The 15553-nt window shown below is 34.6% G+C and overlaps 2 protein-coding genes across 7 annotated transcripts in view; one reads left to right on the top strand and one right to left on the bottom strand.

Annotated features, from left to right (window-relative positions):
• The window catches only part of CDH8 (cadherin 8), a 1308359-nt gene that overhangs the window by 72166 nt on the left and 1220640 nt on the right, over nucleotides 1-15553 (bottom strand). The gene's annotated exons all lie outside the window — the stretch shown is intronic.
• The window catches only part of LOC145514263 (uncharacterized), a 1003391-nt gene that overhangs the window by 952412 nt on the left and 35426 nt on the right, over nucleotides 1-15553 (top strand). The window lies entirely within an intron of this gene.

The following is a 15553-nucleotide window of genomic DNA, read 5'->3' as shown; positions in this document are numbered from 1 at the left end:
TGTATTTGATATATCAAATTTTTCTTTCTGACAGCTGATTAAATTCTGACCTCTGAAACCTTCAAATATTCATTTTTTCCATTAAATATAAAAGCATTTTAAAGCACATGCCAAATAATCAGAGCCATGTTACAAATTTATAGTTGGTTAACCCCACTGGCAATGCTACGAGATTTGAATCGGGTTAACTACCATGGCTATTCACCAGTATGCTAATTTGATTAACTATGGATGGATGAATATCATCCTTTGGAATTCCAACCACTAAGTAATGAAACATAATCTCACTTCCCAAAAATCACACCAGTAGCTTTAAATGTCTCATCTCTACTACTCCTATTTCTTTTACTCTATTATGTCTGATGAATTAATTCATTCCCATTCAGAGGGGATGCATGCAGCTCCCAGTTTCAATGTAAGGGAAAGTTTTTGTAGCATGTGACCCTAAGACAAGAAACTTACACTGTACCTTTTATCTACTTGAATCAGGTAGATGAATGAGTTATAAGGTATTTGAAATAAGGTCTGATTATATCCTTAAAGATTTACATCTCTTTTCTAGTCTGACCATGAGCTCAATAGCAGTTGCTGAAGTATAAAGAGGAATCTAGTGTTTGCAGGCGGAGAAGGCAATGGCACCCCACTCCAGTACTCTTGCCTGGAAAATCCCATGGACAGAGGAGCCTGGTAGGCTGCAGTCCATGGGGTAGCTAAGAGTCAGACACGACTGAGTGACTTCACTTTCACTTTTCACTTTCATGCATTGGAGAAGGAAATGGCAACCCACTCCAGTGTTCTTGCCTGGAGAATCCCAGGGACGGAGGAGCCTGGTGGGCTGCCGTCTATGGGGTCGCACAGTGTCGGACATGACTGAAGCGACTTAGCAGCAGCAGTGTTTGCAGGAAACAAATAAAATTTGGTGCCACATCTGTCTTCCACTACCAGTGTGATTCTGAAAATGGTATTTAACCTCATTGTATTCCTGAGGAAACCGAAACGCAATACCTTGACACTGTAGTTACAGAACTGTTATATACATTATATGAGAAAATGTTAGAAGTGCTCAGATCATAGTGGGCACATAGTCAGGAGTATCTTATAGCCTTCATGTTTTATAATTGGAAGTGTCAGCACTGTCCACATTCAGTGTGCACTATGTCCAGTGCAGGGTATTTCTTAGAATCATTTCATTCAGTCCTCACTAAGGAGCTGTGAAATAGGTAATGTGATGTGGAGATGGACGCTCAAATGGCTACATGTCTTTACCAACACATATCAATTTAAAATTAACTCCAAGACTCCAAAATGTAGTTTTGACCTTCCAAACGTGAGTCATGTACACAGTATTATATTGATGAAGTTTAAAACAAAATATATTTTGTTTCTTTGTAAGGCAACTAATCACTGTCATTTCTTCAAGAATGCATATAGACTTGCTGTATTTATCTCAAGTTTGACTAAAGTTTGAGTACAAATATAAAAATCAAACTGGCTAAATCTAATGGGCTGTGCCATCATTGATATTCTCAGAACTGCACTAATAATCAGCCAGCCTCTCAGTGAAACTAAACAATTTAAATTCCGTATTTTTCCTTATACTTCTATTTCACTCTAGTGAAGCCTCTTTAATTGATTAACTTTAGTATGTAATTCTCTGTATTTCAACCTTGAGAACTATTGCTTATTTATTTACATACCAATCATTTCTTCCTTGCCACATTTTTAGACCAACTTTTGTATATATAAATGATTAGAGGAGCCTTCTATTATGCTTTAGTTTCATTAACCATTCAGTTCATAAACAGACAATGATCAACATAGACTTGAACAGTGAGTAATAGGTGCATTGTCTTAGAAGACTATAAGTACAAGAAAAAGCTATCATACTCTTTAAACATGATTTTGCTCCTAGAGAAGTGAAGAAAATGCTGATCTTGTTAGATTCACTGAAAATTGTTAATGGGGCAAAGTCTACTAAATGTGATATTTTTGTTTTCCCTCTAATGCCTTGTATTCTTGCCTGGAGAATCCCAGGGATGGCAGAGCCTGGTGGGCTGCTGTCTATGGGGTCGCACAGAGTCGGACATGACTGAAGCGACTTAGCAGCAGCAGCAGCAATGTCTTGTATACACACACACACTTCACAGGCAAACATGCATATACAGATTTTACTCTCACTATTTTGGCAGAAGGATAATTATGCCAAGGCACATATTCTTCCTTTTCTTAATCTCACATTTGTAATGAATATTGTTATCTGTTAGATCTAGATGGCCAGCAGGTGGTAAAACTCAAGCATAGAGAATAGAGAATCTCCATCAGCTTCTTTTTGGGGTAACTCTCAACATTAAAGTGATATATGGTTTCCTCTTATTGTAAGATCTGGAACAAGGTAGGTGTTTAACTATCCAGGGGCCCAGATCCCTAGAACAATACTATTTAATTTTGTTGTTGTTGTTAAAAGTAATACAGGCTTGAGAGCTATCACTTAATACTGTTACAAGATCACAAGCATATGATCATTGGCGAGTCACTGAAGTATTTTTGGATGAGATTACAATTTTAAAAGTTAGCAGTAAGCTTTCTGACAGGAGAAGTTATGGTTTAATTTGTTTTCTGAAACGTATGAATGTCCCAGACACTTTGAATATTTCTAGAAACTGCTAAAACAAAGAGGAAAACAAAAAAAAAATGTGTGCATGCTCAGTCACTTCACTCATGTCCAACTCTTTGCGACCCCATGGACTGTACCCCACTAGGCTCCTCTGTCCATGGAATTACCCAAGCAAGAACTGTAGTGGGTTGCCATGCCCTCCTCCAGGGGATCTTCCCAACTCAAGGATTGAACCCATGTCTCCTGCAGCCCCTATATTGCAGGCAGATTCTTTATCACTGAGCTATCTGGGAAGCCCCAATAAAATGTAACAATAAACTACTGCTATATATCCCCCAAATATCCCCAAATGTATTATCATTATCTATATTAGATGAACATGTATGATTGAAATTATTTCATCTTATCATAATTTTCGACACAAGTGTCATATTTACATGCTGAAGATTCATTTTTTTCTAAATTAATGAAATGACGGGAGTTCAAATTTTAAAGATATTATAGAGCAATAAAATTAATTAGATATGCTTCTAAGGAAATTATTCATGTCCTTTGTGACTGGCCCCCAAATGTTTGCCTTTCATCTGATACACAAACATTAAATATAAAGATATTATAATTAGAAACTTGATTAGCATTCATTAAAGATTAATTTTCTAAACACAGGAGATGTGACAAAGTGGTCTAGAAGGAAAAGCCCATTTCAATTGGCCACAAAAGTCAACTCTTTTCACAAATGATGGAAAAAGGCTGAAATGGCACCTGGTATAAACAACTCCTTGACTTCTACCATTTGAATCTTAGTGACTTTCTTTCACCTCTCTGTCACATAGCCTCATGAATTGCCCATTAATTTTGCCCTTTTATAATCAAAGGTAATGGAATACTGCCAAGTCTACGTTACTTGGGAATTTGCTTCTAACTAGTTTCCACAAGCTGCTGTTTTTGCAGGCATCAACTGAAATAAATAGCCTCTCCTTTTCAGGCTATAAGAGAGAAAAAATAATTTGACAAATTTAGATATACTGGTGGGCTCAATAAATAATTCTTGAGCCTTCCACGAGTAGAAGGGTGGAAGGCATGAGCAGTAAATTACAGTCAACAGGGGGAATGCAAAATAAGAGAATTTATAATTGAATAGGGATGAGAGGAATGGTGGAAGTTTATAAAATAGGATGATTTGAATTGAATATATGATAGAAAAGATGGCATCTTAGGAAATTTAAAATAAAACTGATAGAAGTTTCCAAAAAGGTTTTGGAAAATAATTTCAATAGTGAATTTAGGCTCTCTGGTGACTAAGGAAAAAAAACTTTTCGATGCACATTTTGCCCATAAATAGTGTGATAATTTCTAAATCATTAATGATAGTTTATGGATCCATATATTATTAAACAGCATAGAAACGAAGTGAAATATAATTAACCAGTGGACACCAGCAGGGTAGAAAAGCTGTTGGGAATTTTTTTTTTAATTTTTATTGGACAAATAAATCACTTGTATGTGAAATCTAATTAAAAATGGTACAGATTAACTTATTTACAAAACAGAAATAGACCCTCAGATGTAGAAAACAATCTTATGGTTATCAGGGGGGTAAAAGGGGAAAGGAATAAATTGGGAGATTGGGTCTGACATATACATGCTACTATATAGAAAATAGATAACTAATAAGGACCGAATAAGCCCAGGAAACTCTACTCAATATTCTGTTGGGAATATATTTGATAGGTTTTTCTCTTCACAGTATTATTTTTATGCATTACCCTTTCACTATCATAGCAACTGTATTGATGCATCAATTAAAACACGATCTATTATTTCCCTCAAATACATACCAAGCAATTTCAGCATCAAGGGAACCAGTTGACCACCAGAATTTTTACAATTTTTGATTATGTGACTGTGAAAATCCCAGCAAGCCAGGCTGTAAAGAGGAGTCATTCTGTGTCACTCCTTAAAATCACCTTCATATTTAGAATAGTTTCCTTTAGAATAGTTTCCAACTAAATGAGAACTTTAATCAGATGGTGGCTTCGGTATCAAATAAACAAAGCTTGTAAGGTACAGCTTTTGTATGAACCAAGTAGTAGCTCTCAGTAGAAAGGTGGGGAAATGCTTTCTCTCACTGTGAAAGTTGTGGAGTTAGACATATTTGAAAATGCCTTAAACTCTCTGGAGAAAACAACTCTTAAATGGTGACTTTAGTTCAAGTCCTCACTGACCCCTGTCTGTTTTCCCTACTGACTGTGAAAATGCATGCTGTTTGGTGCCAGCATTTTCAAATGTTCTCTAAAAGGGGAGAAAATGTGTAGGCCTCTTATTTATGACATTCATCTTAAGTGAACCTACATGTACCGGAGTCCTTGGCAAGCCCCCACTCCACCTTCTCCTACACTCTATAGTGAACCTTCTGTGTCCTTATTTTGGCTCACAAGAGTTGAAGTCCTAAAGAGTATGGTAGGCACATTTATGGTGGTAAAATTCTATGGAAAAAATTTTAGAGCCATTAAAGTAAGGACTGATGTTATGAACCTCTCAGATACTATGAGTTTATGAAATGTAAAGCTTTAACAGTCACATTCTATATAAAGGCAACTTTAATGGCAGTTTATAAATGGAAAATTAGTACTAACGGGAACAGAACTATTACATTTTCCATTTTTATATTAATACATTATATAATACTGTATTGTGTGCTCAGTTGCTCAGTCATGTCTGACTCTGTGACCCCAAGGGCCCTCTGTCCATGGGGATTCTCCAGGCAAGAACACTGGAGTGGGTTACCATGCCCTCCTTCAGGGGTTATATACTAATGCCTACTCTTACTAGTCTTATTTTCATTAACATTTTACTTTAACTTAAAATTTATAAATATGCATTATTTGCCAAACTTTTCCCCAAGATCTTTTTAAAAAAATTATTTATTTTTAATTGAAGGATAATTTCTTTACAATATTGTGTTGGCTTCTGACAAACATCAACATGAATCAACCATAGGTATACATATGTCCCCTCCTTCTTGAGCCTCCTTCCCACTTCCTTCCACATTCCACCCCTCTAGGTTGTTAGAGAGCCCTGGTTTGAGTTCCCTGAGTCACACAACAAATTTCCATTGGCTATCTATTTTACATATGGTTATGTAAAATAACCTGTGTTACTGTGTTACTCTCTCCATACAACCCACCCTCTCCTTCTCCCCCCCTGCCCCAACCTCCATGTCCATAAGTCTGTTCTCTATGTCTGTGTCTCCACTGATGCTCTATAAATAGGTTCATCCATACCATCTTTCTAGATTCCATTTATATGAGTTAATATATGATATTTGTTTTTCTCTTGTAATAGGCTCTAGGTTCATCCACCTCATCAGAACTGACTCAAATGTGTTCCTTTTTATGGCTGAGTAATATTCCATTTTAGATATGTACTACAGCTGCTTTATCCATTCATCTGTCGATGGACATCTAGGTTGCTTCCATGTCTTAGCTATTGTAAACAATGCTGCAGTGAACATTGGGATACATGTGTCTTTTTCAATTTTGGTTTCCTCAGGGTATATGGCTCTGAGTGGGATTGCTGGGTCATGTGGTGGTTTTATTCCTAGTATTTTAAGGAATCCCCATACTATAATCTTCCATAGCGGCTTTATCAATTTACACTATCACCAACAGTGCAAGAGGGTTCCCTTTTCTCCACACCCTCTTCAGCATTTATTGTTTGTAGATTTCTTTATGATGGCCATTCTGACTGGTATGAGGTGATATCTCATTGTAGTTTTGATTTGTATTTCTCTAATAATGAATGATGTTGAGCATTTTTTCATGTTTATTAGCCATGTGTATGTCTTTTTGGAGAAATATCTGCTTATGTCTTTTGCACACTGTTTGATTGTGTTGTTTGTTTTTCTGGCATTGAGCTCCTTGTATATTTTTGAGATTAATCCTCTGTCAGTTTCATTTTCACGTTTCATTTGATATTATTTTCTCCCATTCTGATGGCTGTCTTTCACCTTATTTATAGTTTCCTTTGCTGTGCAAAAGCTTATGTTTAATTAGGTCCCACTGGTTAATTTTTGTTTTTATTTCCATTACTCTAGGAGATGGGTCATAGAGGATCTTGCCATGATTTATGTCATAGAGTGCTCTGCCTGTTTTCTTCTAAGAGTTTTATAGTTTCTGGTCTTATATTTAGGTCTTTAATCCATTTTGAGTTTTACCTTTGTGTAGGGTATTAGGAAGTTTTCTAATCTCATTCTTTTACACAGAGCTGTCCAGTTTTCCCAGCAGCACTTATTAAATAGACTGTCTTTGCCCCATTGTATATTCTTGCCTCCTTTGTCAAAGATAAGGCACCCATATGTGCGTGGGTTTATCTCTGGGCTTTCTAGTTTGTTCCATTGGTCTATATTTCTGTTTTGTGCCAGTACCATACTGACAAGACCTTTTTTGGGTTTTTTTGATAATAAGTCTCCTTCTAGAATTCTAAGTTAGGTTTACATAAACCAGTGATTCATCTTTTATGATTTCTGGGTATTTTTAAAGATTAAAGATAACACTGGCTTATAACATTATATAAACTTCATGTGTACAACATTATAGTTCAACTTCATTGTACACTAACGTGCTTCCCAAGATACTTTTAATTCTTTATGTCTGCTTATCAGTTTGTTTCTTTTTGTTGTCTATATTGTTTTGTGTTGTGTGTGCACACACATTTTATGTGTTTGTTTTATGTATACCTCTCTTTTTTACTGTGTACTACTCTTGCTGAATTTGTGACTGGAAAATATCGACTCCCTCCTTTCATAGCCCTAAGTGCATGTTTAAATCCTTCTTACACATCTCATCTTTTCTCATACTATAAGAGGCGAGGAATCAAAGTTTTGTAATGAGTTTATTATTCCTTATGTCTCCTTTAGTAATCTAAGTCTTTGCAAAGTCTCTAATTCTACTCTGGCAACAAAAATTGTATTATGCTTCCATTACTAAATCTTCAGTGTTTTTTTTCCTCCCTTATTATTTCAAATAGGATTGATTCAAAATTATTGGAACTGAAGTTCTTGGGATTACTCTCACAATGCAATTCAATTTAAATCCTTTATATATTAGAATCTTAATAATGGAGACTCACACTTTTGGAGGAATATAGATTTATCTAATATTCAGTTTAAATGTTCATTCAACAGCAGCTTACAGTAACAATTGTACATGTACACACAAACACACACATTTTAGCAGAGAAGAAAACTATTATTGTAAACTACCCAGCATGTATTGCATGATCTGTTATGTACTATCTCTTTGAGGTTTGTTGGGTTACCATGAAGATATTATTTTCTTAAATGGGAATTTGCTTTCAGGGTATCTAAGACTGAAATTTATACAACTCACATATCAGAGTAGGTAGTAAAGAAATATCCATCTGTGAACATCCAGTGTGTCTAGAAATCATGTGGACTTTAGTCACCTTGCCCATATTAGTCAAAGCCAGGAAGTGGTAAAGCTCAAATATTAGTCCAGAGCAGTTTCATAAATAAATAAAAAACAAACAAACAAACAAAACCAATTCCCCACAGGCTCTCTTTTAGCAAAGCACTTGTAAAAGACAACCTTATAATACCATACTTTTAAGATGGACCATTTCCCAAACAATACAGTATCCTAAAAAACTAATAACATCAAAGAAAGGTGTGATGATTCCATTAACATGAAATTTTTGTTAGTAAATTTATCTTTAGAAATATATGTTTTAATTATTTGGGTAATTTCCTTACATTTTTAGTGTGAGATCAACTTTTGTATTTGAAGTAAGCCATGAAAACAATAAAGTGTATAAATCTCAAGATTTTATTCCAGTGTATTTTTGTCAGATGAGCATACGTCATGTAACCATCACTCAGATCAAGATACCCAGCATAACTAGCATCCCAAAAGGTTCCATGTACCCCTTCTAGGTCATTATGCCCTTCAAGGTAACCTCTACTCTGTCTCTTTTTAAAATTTATTATTATTGTTATTATTGTGGTTGCCCTGGCTCTTTGTCACTGTGTGCAGGCTTTCTCTAGTTGCAGGGGAGTTAGGTCTACTCTCTAGTCACAGTGCCTGGACTTCTCATTGTGTTGGCCTCTCTTGCTGTGGAGCTTTGGCTCTGAGCATGCAAGCTTATGTAGTTGCAGCTCATGGCCTCTAGGGTGTTGGCTTAGTAGTTGTGGGGCATGTAGGATCTTCCCAGACCAGGAACTGAACCCATGTCCCCTGCATTGGCAGTCAGATTCTCAACCAATGGACCAACAGAGAAGTCCTACTCTGTTTCTGAACAATATATTAATTTGCCTTCTTCAGAACATTATAAAGTACACATTTTTGTATCTGACTTCTTTAGCTCCATATACTATTTGCAAATTCATTCGTGTGATGGTAGACAGTTGTAGTTCACTCTTTTTCATTCTTTGGAAAAGAATTTCATTGTATACATATGCCACAATTTATTCATTTATCCTCTTACTAGTGGATATTTGGGGTGTTTCAGTTTCATGCTATTCTGAAATGTGCTGCTATAAATATTTTGTGTATTCCTGTTGATGCATAAATACATGGATTCCAGTATGTAACATACTAAAGAATAGAGTGGAAGACTATAGAATATGGTCCCTTTCGATTTTAGCATAAGCTTCCAAATATTTTTCTAATGTGGGTGTGCCAATTTACACTCTGACTAGCAATGGATAGAAGTTCAAGCTGCTGCATGTCTTTAAGACACTTGGAAAAGTCAATTATTTATTATTCATTTTTAATTTTAGCCATTACAGAGACGTATAGTTATATTTCAGTTTCCTCTTATTTTAATATTAATATCTTGATGATTTGATGTTAAAGACATATTATGCTTACTGGCCACTTGGATATATTCTTTTGTGAATGATCTGTTCCACTTTTTGTCATGTTTTAACTGGTTTGTCTATGTTTTTCTAATAGATAGTCATACTATATATTAAAGATATGTGTCCTTTGCTAGGTATGAGTATCACAATAGCCTTGCCTAGTCTCTCAGTTAATTTTTCACTCTTAATAGTAACTTTTAATGAGCATAAATTCTTAATTAATAAAGTTGAATTCATCAGTCTTCATGACCATTAACTTTAATACTTTTTGCAATGTAATTATGCAAGTAATTAATGCAAATTATTCAAATAATCCAGCATTTGAAAATTATTATTTTTTAGAAGATATAACTTTTCTCACATTTACATCTCTGATCTCTCTGAAGATTACTAAAATTGATGGTCTGAGTTAAAGGCCAAAGTTCAATTTTATCCACTCATGTATACCCAGTTCACAATCAACATTATTGTAAGTTCACCTGTCATATCTTTATCATAAATTGGTTGAGTATTTTTGTACAGACTTCTTCCTGGAATTCTCTTTTCTCTTTGTCTCTTTTTCTATCTTTATGCTCATACAATCCTCTTTCATTAACTCTTTATAATAGATCTTATATAGTTGTTATGAATGTAATAAGCTCAACAATTTTTCTTTTAAAATATTTTCTCCATTGTTTTTCCCTTTACTTTTTATTTTATAAATTTTAGTGTTATTTCCCAAGGTGTGGGCATGTACACACACATATACACACACACAGCTGCTGGAATTTTGATTGATATTGCAAAGAGTCTACCAATAGATTTAAAGAGGATTGACATCTTTTATATTTGAATCTCCAAATCATGAAGTATGTTATCCTTCATTTATTTAGATCAGTTTCCCAGGTGGCTCTAGTGGTAAAGAACCTGCCTGCAAATGCAGGAGATGTAAGAGATACGGGTTTGATCCCTATGTCAGGAAGATCCCCTGGAGGAGGGCATGGCAACCCACTCCAGTATTCTTACCTGGAGAATCCCCATGGACAGAGGAGTCTGGATGGCTATAGTCCATAGAGTCTCAAAGTTGGACATGACTGAAGTGACTGAACATAATTTCTCTCTGTAATGTTCTGTAGTTTTCTGTTTAGAAGCCTTATACTTCATTCATTAGGTTTTGTCATTATTTAGTTGAAGTCTTTTTACTATTATAAGTAGTATCTTTATTTTCTGAGTGGTGGTGTTGTTACTTTAAAAGTCATATTTTTATTTTCTAACTCTAAAAATCATGCAAACTTTGCTTATTATTTGTAATAGTTTAACTTTGATTTTTTCATTTTTATGTACTCAATCATGTTGTCTCTGAATAGTGACAACTTTATTTCTTCCTTTCCTACATTTATATTTTAATTTCTTACCTGTACCTTATTGTACTGGCCAAAACCTTCAGTATAACTGAATAAAAGTAGCAGTAGTATACAACTTTTCTCATTTCCAATCTCAGGAAGAAAGCTTTCATTATTTTGCCCATTAGGTCTGATATTTGCTGTTTGTTTTCTGTAGCTATCCTTTATCAGATTAAGTTCTTTTCTATTTCTAGTGTGCAAACAGCTTTTTCATGAACAAGAGATGAATATATAACATTTTCTACATCTGTTGAGAATGATCATATGTTTTCTCTTCTCTTCCCTCAGTACTTTAATTCACATTAATAGGTTTTCAAAAGTTATCATCTGTCCTTGTATTTCCTGTGTAATATTATATTTTTATATTAGTGGTTTTGATTTGCTAATGTTACTAGGATTTTGTTTATGAGAAGCAGGCTATTAATTCTATTTTCTTGTAATACTCTTGTCAGGTTTTAGCATTAAGATTATGCTGGCTTCATGACATAAGGTGGAAAATGCTCCCTCTTTTACTTCTCTCTGATAAAGTTTGTGTCAGGTTCATTTGGGCATGACGAGTCATGTGTTAAGAGTTAGTAATTATGGATTCAGTTGAGAAAATGATAGACATATTTTTCTTTTTCTTACATATGCCAGTTTGAACCAGCTGCATTTTTCAACTTATTAGTCCATCTCATATATATTTTAATCCTTATTCCATACCTATATTAATAATGTTCAGTTATTTTTTAGTATCTATAGAATCTATAATGAAGTCCTCTTTGTCATTTTTTTCTATGCCCCATGCAGTGGAAGTGCTGAGTCCTAACCACTGAAGAATTCTGTGTCATTTTTGATATTGGCTACTTGTACCTTTACTATTTTTTCTTGCAAGATTTTATCAGCCTTATTTACCTTCACAAATAAACAGTTTTTGGCTTTGTTGAATTTCAGGACTGTATATTTGTATTCAATTTCATTACACTCTACCCTACATTTATTTTCACCTTGCTACTGGTTTTTAATTTTCTGTTCACTTTCAGCCTTTTTGAAGTGGATGGTTAGATAATTGATTTTTAGCATTTCTTCTTTTCTAATACAGACATTTAAGGCTAATTTCTCTCTAGGCACTGTGTTAGCTGTGTTTCACAAGTTTTGTCATGTCATTATTTTCTTATCATTCATTTTTCAAATGTGCTAATTCTCTTTGTGATATTATTCTGTTTTCCAGTCATTTAGAGATGCATGGCTTAATTTCCAATACTTGGGATAATTTCAGACAGAGTTTTTTTTTTAATTTATTTCTAGTTTAATTCCACTGTGTTAAGAAAGTATATTCTGCTTTGAGTGCTGAGACTTGATTAATGGCCTAATTTTGGCTATATTGGGTAAATGTTTCAAATGTGTTTGGCAGTAATCGTATTTTTGTAATTTTCAAGAGCAGTGTTTGTATACATTTCAACTGGACAAGTTCACTAATCATGATATTCAAATACTTTCTATCCTTAGTAATTTCTTGTTTACTTTTTGATTGGTAGAGAGTTATAGGATAAAATTTTCATCTACAAGTGTTGACTTGTCTATTTCATCATTTGTTTCTGTCATTTTTTTTTTTTTTTTGCTTTATGTACTTGGCAAACATCTTATTATTATGTATATACAACTTTAGAATTTTTATATCTTCCTGTTGAATTTAATTATTTATCATTATGAAAAATGTCTCTTTACCTTTGGTAATATTTCTTTCTCCTTAGTCTATAGCTGAACTATTTCGGTTTTAATTTGCATAGATCTTCTTACAATCATTTGTCTTTATGTGTTCTTATACTTGAGGTTTGTTTCTGATAAAAAGAGCTCCCTGGTGGCTCAGACGGTAAAGAATCTGCCTGCAATGCTGAGACCCAGGTTTGATCCCTGGATCGAGAAGATAACCTGGAGAAGGGGATGACAACCCACTATTCTTGCCTGGAAAATCCCATGGATAGATGAGCCTCGCAGGCTACAGTCCATGGGGTTGCAAAGAGTCAGACACGACTGAGCAACTAACACTTTCACTTTATGATTAAAAAAAAAAAAAAAGATTTGAAAATTGATGCTTTTTTCCCTACTCTGACAAGGAATGTCTTTTAACTGAAGTATGTAGTTTATTTACAGGCATCTTCCCTGGTGGCTCAGACAGTAAAGTCTTGGCCTGCAATGCAGGAGACCTGGGTTTGATCCCTGGATTGGGAAGATGCTTGAAGAAGGGAATGGCTCCCCTTCAGTATTCTTGCCTGGAGTATTTCATTAGTGTGATTTTATATCTGGGTTTTAATTTCTTGTTGTCATTGCTGTTTAGTTGCTAAGTTGTGTCCAACTCTTTAGTGACCCCATGGACCGTAGCCCATCAGGCTCCTCTGTCCATAGGATTTTCCAGGCAAGAATACTGAAATGGGTTGCCATTTCCTTCTCCAGAATATCTTCCTGACCCAGGGATCAAACCCTCATCTCCTGCATTTGCAGGCAGATTCTTTACCACTGAGCCACCTGGGAATTGCACTTTAAAATTTTATTCATCAGTTCTTTCTCATTTTACTTTTATATTTTGGGGGGGGATTCATAAGTTTTAATTTTTTATTTGCCCCAACTAATAGGCTAAAGGGGGAAATGAAATAATTAAAACTTATGAATTCAAAAAAAAGAAAAAAGGGTTTAACCTATTCATTATATAGTCTTCTATTAATATTATTTTAGTGCTAACCTTAAATATCATATTTATATTTGTGTCACTGACTTATTAGAACATGCTTTGAAATAATGCCAAACATTTTATGAACAATGCAAGGACATTTATAATACATTGTTTATGCCGTTTTATTACCCCTTTCCTGGATCTAGGTTTTAATTAGAAATTAGATATGAAAATGTATTCTATTCCTTCAGATAGAGTTGATTTTTTTTCCTCACAGGAATGTCTATATGGATAGATAGATCACCTCGATACTCTTAGGCTGGATTTCAGAATTTATGAGGGCTGATTTAACTTCTAGTTTTCCCTTAATTCTAGAGCTTACTCTTTCTGTTAAGTTATAATTTTTATTTTAGCTTTCTAGCCTCTTAGCACGCTCTCTGATAGGTTTGAAATCCCCTTACTCCTGTACGCGTTAAAATTTGTTAAATGCATCATGGGAGAAAACCACCCATAATGCTCTGATATCTTCTTTTCAAATGCCTCCTTGCTGTACACTTGGTCTCTCCATTTCTGGACACTTTGGTAGCCCTAAACTACAATTGTCTCCACAGTTCCACGAGACACTCGTAAACTCCAAGTCAGTGATTTCTACGTGGTTTCTATGCCCTGTGAGTTGAATCAGTTAAAGCCCGGAAGGAAACAGGCAGTGCTAAATTGAGTCACTTCAATTTGTTTCTTTTCTCTCTGGTAGTTTGGCTTAAGTACTGATTGCCTTTGAATACCTTCTTTTCCTCTAATTTTGCAGTTATTCTCAGTGCTGAAAATTAGTCAGACATAAGCTACCATCAGAAACAAAAGAAAAATACATAATTTTCTCCCATCCCATTGTGGTATAATATGTTCATTGTTTCCCAAGAAAATCAAACTGTAAATCTCCCCATACTTGTGGAACAATGGACAGAAGATCACTACAAAATGACCCCAATCCTCCATGAGTTAGTGCCCTGCAGGATTCAGGTATGGTAATTAAGATTGTGTTATCTTTGGTTAATGCTTTGACTACAAAGCCAGAACAGTCTCCTGAGATTCTTTTCCTCAATCTGTGCTTTGGTCACAATAAATTATGCATTTATTTTGACAGTGGACCAAGATATATAAAACATACTTAGTTACAAAAACAAATACATAATTCAAGATAAATGATTAGCAGAGATGGTAAAATGACTACAGTGGCCCACCACCTCACTGTCAAGTACATGATAATAAAATAGATCATGTTGATTTATTCCCAGATGTTAACATTAAATGGTTTGAATATATATGAATGTAAACATAGACATATATAATTACATCCATATATCGATACTTCCTCCAGCTGCCCTTATAGCCACAAAATCATTTATCAATATATATTAGAAAGGCAACTAGACACAGAGTATCATGTATTCCTTTAATAAAAGTTAAAAAGATATATTGGGTGAAATATGTGAATCAATAAGTAATAGGAAGCATGATGTGTTTTTTATAATTGTATTTGGAGAAGCAATGCAGAACACCTGTATAATGGTGTTGTGCATCTCAGAATTTCTGTAAACCAATCTTTCTCTCCCTCCCTCTCTCTCTGTTTCTTGTTATAGGTAAAAGTTAGGTGCTAGATGTAAAAACTTTAAAACTACTTACTCTGTTAGAGGAAAGTTAATAAACTCTTCTTGGACCCAGTAAATCTATCATGCAAATTTGCAATGTAGACCAACAGAGATGCTGACAGGGACACCAAGTATCAAGCTTACTTCCAAACATTGAAGAGAGAAAACATAGGCCAGTATTGAAATCTTCAATGTTGTTAGCAAAATAATTGCAAATAATGGTGAAAAAGAAAAACGACTGGAGTTGTCTGTTTTTTGTTTGTTTGTTTGAACTAAATTTATGGAGAATGGCACAAAGCCCTGTATGCTACCAAGATACTTTCTAAAAAATAAAATCAAAAACAAAAATGAAAAGTAATTTTTCCTTAACATACCAGGAAA

Source organism: Giraffa tippelskirchi, chromosome 7 (genome assembly GCF_054371585.1).
Source record: "Giraffa tippelskirchi isolate mGirTip1 chromosome 7, T2T-mGirTip1v1.2.pri, whole genome shotgun sequence".
Taxonomy (NCBI): Eukaryota; Metazoa; Chordata; class Mammalia; order Artiodactyla; family Giraffidae; genus Giraffa; species Giraffa tippelskirchi.
The sequence above is the reverse complement of the archived record's forward strand: the minus strand, read 5'-3'. Positions and strand labels throughout refer to the sequence as shown.